The following is a 6000-nucleotide window of genomic DNA, read 5'->3' on the forward strand; positions in this document are numbered from 1 at the left end:
TCATGGGCAAGCAAAATTGTTTGCTGAAAAACTTCTAGGAATATTTGGCTAATTAAACAGCAACAACAAAATTGTGCACACATGGGCTGGCCTTTTTTGTAACTTTTTAGTGCAGAATGAGCATAGGATGACTCATTAAATCCACTTCTGAAAGGTTTTTACATAAGGGGAGTGTTTGTAAACCATATTAGCTGCTAGAACTATTTTCATTAATGGCCAGAATGTGTGCACTCGTTGCCTTAATTGTACACTATGAATTTATAGTTGGTGCCACAGGTTGCCTGCTCCCTGTGATCCAGGATGCTAATGAAAGTTTTGTGCCCTGAAATGCTACTTCTCATTTGGCATTTCTGGTTACTGGAAATTCAAAGGTCCCTTGAAGACCCTTGAATACCTTGGGACATTTCTCTGAGCACATCTTGAACCCAGTTCCTCTAGCCATCTTTACAAAGCAAATTCTGAGCTGCTTACAGTGACATAGTCTTCAGCCTTTCCAAAGTTTCCCGTAGAACTGTTTGCCACTTTGCTGTGGGGAGTGGGAACAAAAGGAGACATGGACCACAAGGAAAACTACAATCTCACACCCCACTCCAGCATAATCCCAAGGTCCCCCTCCTTCCGAGGAAGAAGAAGTCTCACCTGTTGACTGCTGATGTCCCCAGCCAGGCCTAACATGCCATCTGAGTTGCTCATTCATCCTTCCTTTGCCATCCAGCGCCAATAAGAGATTTCAGATTTTGGGCTCAGTTTCACAGCAACCAATTGGTGCTCACCCATCAGGCTTTGCTGAGAGCAAATTGGGCACAGGAGCCAGAGGGAGCAGGAAAAAAGGACGGGGATACAGCCACAATTATTACATCACCGTGGCAGCATTGGCAACATGGTGGTGCTAAAGCAGCCACTAATTGGAGGGAGGAGGGGGATACTTTTCTGTATCTGCGAGTCAGAATAAAACAACCACCTAGCCTGATTTTGTCACAGTTCTGCTACTGCAAGGAGCAATGACTTGTAAACAGGTAACATCAGCCAGAGTCTAAGGCCATTCCAAATGGGCTGCCTAGAAGAGGCTGGTGAGACAAGGGAAGGGTGAATGAAGGGAAGCTGAGTCTCATGAGGGATGAGGCTTATTGGTTTTGGAAGGAAAGGAAGACAGAGCTCCATGTGAGTGATTGTGCATCTGATGGAGACAACTAGTTGATTGTCCTAGGTTGTCCAAGGTGTTGAAGAAGAAGGAATCTCCAGAGGAAAGCCAGTCAATCTAAGGCAGTTCGACCTTGTTTGCTACCATCAAAAGAAACATCTTTGTTTTCATTAGCCTTTGTAGACTCACTTTTTCAATATTCTGTTGGTCATTCACAGCCCTGTTGATTTCTGTGAAAATAATTATCAAATCTTCAAGGGTGTGGTTTTGTGAGGTAATTTAAGAACTTGTGATTTTCAAAATAACCACAGCAGTGCAATAGCAACACAAAAGTGATAAGGATGTGTTTGTTTTATTTTGGTCTACTTTGCTGTTACAAAATAATGGAAACAATCATTCCTTTGCATTTTACGTAGTCTCTTTCTATTTCCCTTCTGTTTTAGTCTGTCTTCCTCTTTTTCCCTCCCTTCATAATTTCCTTGCCCCTTTCCTAAAAAAAGAAACAGGTGTTTTTCTTTTGAATATTTTCCATTTGTCTTGATTTGTTTAACCACCAACAATGGTTGGAGCAGAAGGGGGAAGATGCAGCTATCCTCTTGTCCAGGTGGTTAGCTGCATGTTTACCTACAAGTGTTTATTTCTCTCCTGAATGCATACATTTGTGTTAATTTAACTGCCTTGGGAGAGAGTTCAGGTAGAATAAATATGCAAAGTTAAAATCAGAGGACAGATAAAGTTGATGCAGTTTTAGAACATTAAGCATTGGTAACCAATTCACTTAGATTGAGACACGTTTTATTTCTACAAATATCGTACTGTATAATGTTGTGTAATTAAAACAGGAAATCATTGAGTAAGTGAGGAATGAATAAGAGTACTTAGGCTGAAAGGAAAATTGCCTGAGAAATTATATTCACTCTCCAAACCCCCACCCACTCCCATTCTTGCTTCACATGATAATGTTGGTAGTGATAGAAACTGATGTAAATTTTCTTATCTGTAGTACATTGTTCTGCTAGGTTCTTCACAAGCTTACATTCCCCTTTTTTAAAATTCATTTTTCAAAAAATGAATGCACAGAATTTACAAAGTGCCTAATTAGAAGCTGGAATTGTGTCTTGCAGCAGAATAACAAGGACATGGAGACATCAACCTAATTATTGGTATCTCTGAAAGCTGGAGCTGTGCCAAATATTAGAAGCTGCTCCACTTTGGTTGTTAGCATGTGATCAGGCCAGAGCAAAGTTTAGGAGAATATGTAGTAAAACATCAGAAGATTATACAAACCTCCTCTAGGCTGAGCTGCCTTAGATCAATCTTAGATTGGATACTCTTCAGATCTACACTGCGCAGAACTAAGTAATATTAAGCCTCCAATGAAGTGGCGAATAAACAGCGTGTCTCTCTCTCTCTCTCTAAAGTGGTGGAGTTGACAGGCGATGCCCCACTAGCAGACAGAAGAGACCCCCAGAAGCACAAAAGCAGGGGAGGGTGCCCTTATGAGTTCCCCCCTTCCATCAACTTCTTTCCAAGATGTTGCACAAGAGTTTCTTGCAGGCCCACCTGGAAATGTTTGAGAACTTCTATAGGCGACCTCGGTGGACAACTGCCACCAGCCCTCCCTAGCCCTTCTGTAAGGTTCTATGTGCGGTGAAGGAAATGCCATAAATGAAAACAATAAACAACATCCCCAGACCTCCACAAGCATGATAAGGAAGCAAGAACACGCCTCGGTCTTTTCTTCTCCTCAGAAAAGGGGAGATGATGTTTCAAAAATAGCTCTTCTAATACAGATTTGGAATCACTTAAACAAAATAGTGTTTCTCCTGGCATTGGAATGCATTTGGACTAATGCGATTAAGAGAACTAAAGGGCAAAATTCTTGGCAGATTTCTGCAGCTGGGTAATTAGGTACAGGAAGGGACATGCATAGTTTTCCATCCAGCTCTACAAAATCCCGGTGCGAAGATTATTTTTTATGTGTGTTTTTGAAAAGGGGGAAAAGCTCAGTGATGTTAAAACTGGATTTGGTGGTTAGCAATAACCATTGGAGTGTGTGTGGTGTTTCTGAAGCCCAGCAGGAAAATCTCCTTTTATGTGTTTCTCTGTTTAGTTGAAAGACTTTTTGATCTTGAAAGTCAGTTTGAGCCTTAATGGTGAGGGTTGGACTTTGACCTGAAAATTCACTTTCTGCTTCCAGGGGCCACTTGTGTAAGCCATTGTTTTCTCGTGGTGATTAAAACCGAGGAAAGGTAGTTGTCCACACGCAGCCAGGGTGCCAGGCATCCGAGAGGGAGCCACAAATTTTTTTCTTTCAGACGTTATTTGGACTAGAAAGCAAATGCAAAGAGCTCAATGCATCTGCTCTTTAAAACGGTCCAATCAAAAGGTCTAGCTTGGTTACTCACCAGCTCCAGTTCCAGGGCTTATCCAACATGGAGAGCTTTGGGCTTTGTCCCGATGTCCTTCATGGTTCCAGGCTCATGTACAACTGATAGTCCATCGTGAAATGGCTTCACACCTGAGAAGACCTGGCAGAATGGCAGGGCTCCTTCCTAAGCCCAGCTGCCCAGCCAAATGAGGGGGTGGGGGGTAATCGAATGATTGCACCCCAGGGAGAAGGAGCTGACAACGGACTGGGCACCTCTTTCTTTCCACAGAGAAAATGAGAATTTGAGAATTGTGCTCGTGCTCAAAGCAGATTATCTTCAAATGTTTCATTCTGATGCAGTGCTATAATTTTAATATCATATAACCATAGTAACATTTACTAAGTTCTATTGAAAGAAATCAAAGTGTTTTCTCCTCCCCGCTTCAGTGGGGAGAGATAAAGAGACCTTTGGTTGTTTTTTTTTCACGCATTAGTGTGGTGGAAATAATATATTTGTTCCAGGAATCATTTGTTTGTCTTTGCTCAAACAAATGGAAATGCTCCCCCTCCCTTTGTCTTTTGATTGGACTTTTTGCAAAAGGTGTGCAGAGGGGAGGGGTGCTTATTGAACTCATATTCCTCTTTTATTTCTCTTTTCGTTATTACTTTTGCAGCTTTGAGTTAAAATCTAGTAAATGTGAAGAGACTAGAAGATCAGGGTAAAAAATATAACCTTAGTGATGAGTTGGCTTTAAAATATCCCTTTAAAATAATCCTGAATAGTATTACAATCATTTTAGTAATGTGCTTTACTGTGAATATACTGTTTATAAAATGGTTAAAGATGAGAGAGGGAGGAGAGGAGGGAGAGAGAGAGAGAGATACCTTGGCAAAAACAAACCAACAATCCTCAGGTAATACCAAAACATTGATACACAATCCTGAACAGGATTTGCACCTCTTCTGCCAGGACTATGTGTATAAATGGGGCATAGCATCCTCCCCTCAATGTGACTGCAGGGTCCCATGTTAAACTTTACATCATATCATGACCAGCAGTAAGCTGAGGACATAAACCAGACCAGTATCTGATTTTTTTAAAAATATAAACGATGCTATGCTTCAATGGTTAGATGGTCCAGACATTGGTATTTGAACACAGATCTCTTTAACATTTATATTTTATTGCGCTTTACTAATCTAGATGAAATGTTAATATATATTGCTAGTCCATGTACAATATGCCATATGCTAAATGAATAAGCTGTCACACATAAATGCCGCTTGAGTATATTGGGGAAATGTGGCCTTAAATCTACGATTGAAGACAGCAGGTCTTGTGCAAAGATTTGGTTGCAACATTATGATTAAAAATGCCATAAATCCACCCTGCAAATGTGGTCTTGGGGAACCTGCAACTGATGGGCAAGGTAGACAGTGGAGCCAAAAAGGTTTCAAGAGGAGCCTTTGAGCAAAGTGCCTCTGCTTCACATTTCTGAGAAAATAGGGAAAGTTAATATCTGATTCATTGCCCTGAAAGCGAGGAGTTCAGCAAAGGCAGGGGGTCCATGGGCTCTTGAGAGTTTCTGCAGGTAAGAATGGGCTGCCCTGCTTGCTTCATGCTGCATCTATAGCTCCGTTTTCTCTGGCAGAGGGCTGCAGGAGGCCATCGCAGCTGAAAATGGAGCTTGTGAGCCCATTTTCGTGGCAAAGTGCTTGGGCCACCATAGGCGCCCTGACATGAGTGACGTCAAGCTGGCCACACCCACCCTGACCATGCCCACCCCAGCTGCCCAAGGTCAAACACAACCCTGATGCAGCCCTCAGTGGAACTGAGTTTGACACCCCTTTTATAGAATGAGAAATGTTGGAATCTGGGCCACGTGCACAAGCCAAAGCCAAACAAGCCATATTATGGCCTCGTTCAGGGTGTGATGTACCAGCTTGTTATGAGGGTCAGAGCAGGACTCTGCAATGCCTTTCCCTATCAAAGCAGTTTCTGTTCACAGGATGGGGAAAATCTTCATAGTCACAGTTCTGGTGATCTCTGTTTTTAAAATGCTGGATGTCTTTTTCAGATTGGTTGGAGCTTAGCCACCTATAAAAGATTTAATTTGTGTACAAGAATTCTATAGAAATTCAGACTCTGCTTTCTTTGGGGTTTTGCCAGTATGGCAAGTTCAGATTAATAATTAAATTACCATTATTGTTCAAGTGTAATATTATAATTTCATATCCACATTCAAGGACCCTATTATTAAGAGATTGCTTATGCATTATTTATCTGTTCTAGTTATCTTTCAAGAGAGAGGCTTACAGCAATCCAAAAGAAAAATAAACAATTAAAATGCTCTTAATAAGCAGCGGAATATAACTATTCCATCAAAATTTCAAAAATGGTGAAATTAATTAGTCACCAAATGCTTAAAATACTGAACATTTTATTCGAAAGTAGCTGGTGGGTGGGTGGGTGGGTGGGTGGGTGGGT

General features: G+C 41.4%; 1 protein-coding gene across 2 annotated transcripts in view; it reads left to right on the top strand.

Annotated features, from left to right (window-relative positions):
• ARID5B (AT-rich interaction domain 5B) overlaps positions 1-6000 on the top strand; it is a 133444-nt gene that overhangs the window by 56647 nt on the left and 70797 nt on the right. The window lies entirely within an intron of this gene.

Source organism: Thamnophis elegans, chromosome 15 (genome assembly GCF_009769535.1).
Source record: "Thamnophis elegans isolate rThaEle1 chromosome 15, rThaEle1.pri, whole genome shotgun sequence".
NCBI lineage: Eukaryota > Metazoa > Chordata > Lepidosauria > Squamata > Colubridae > Thamnophis > Thamnophis elegans.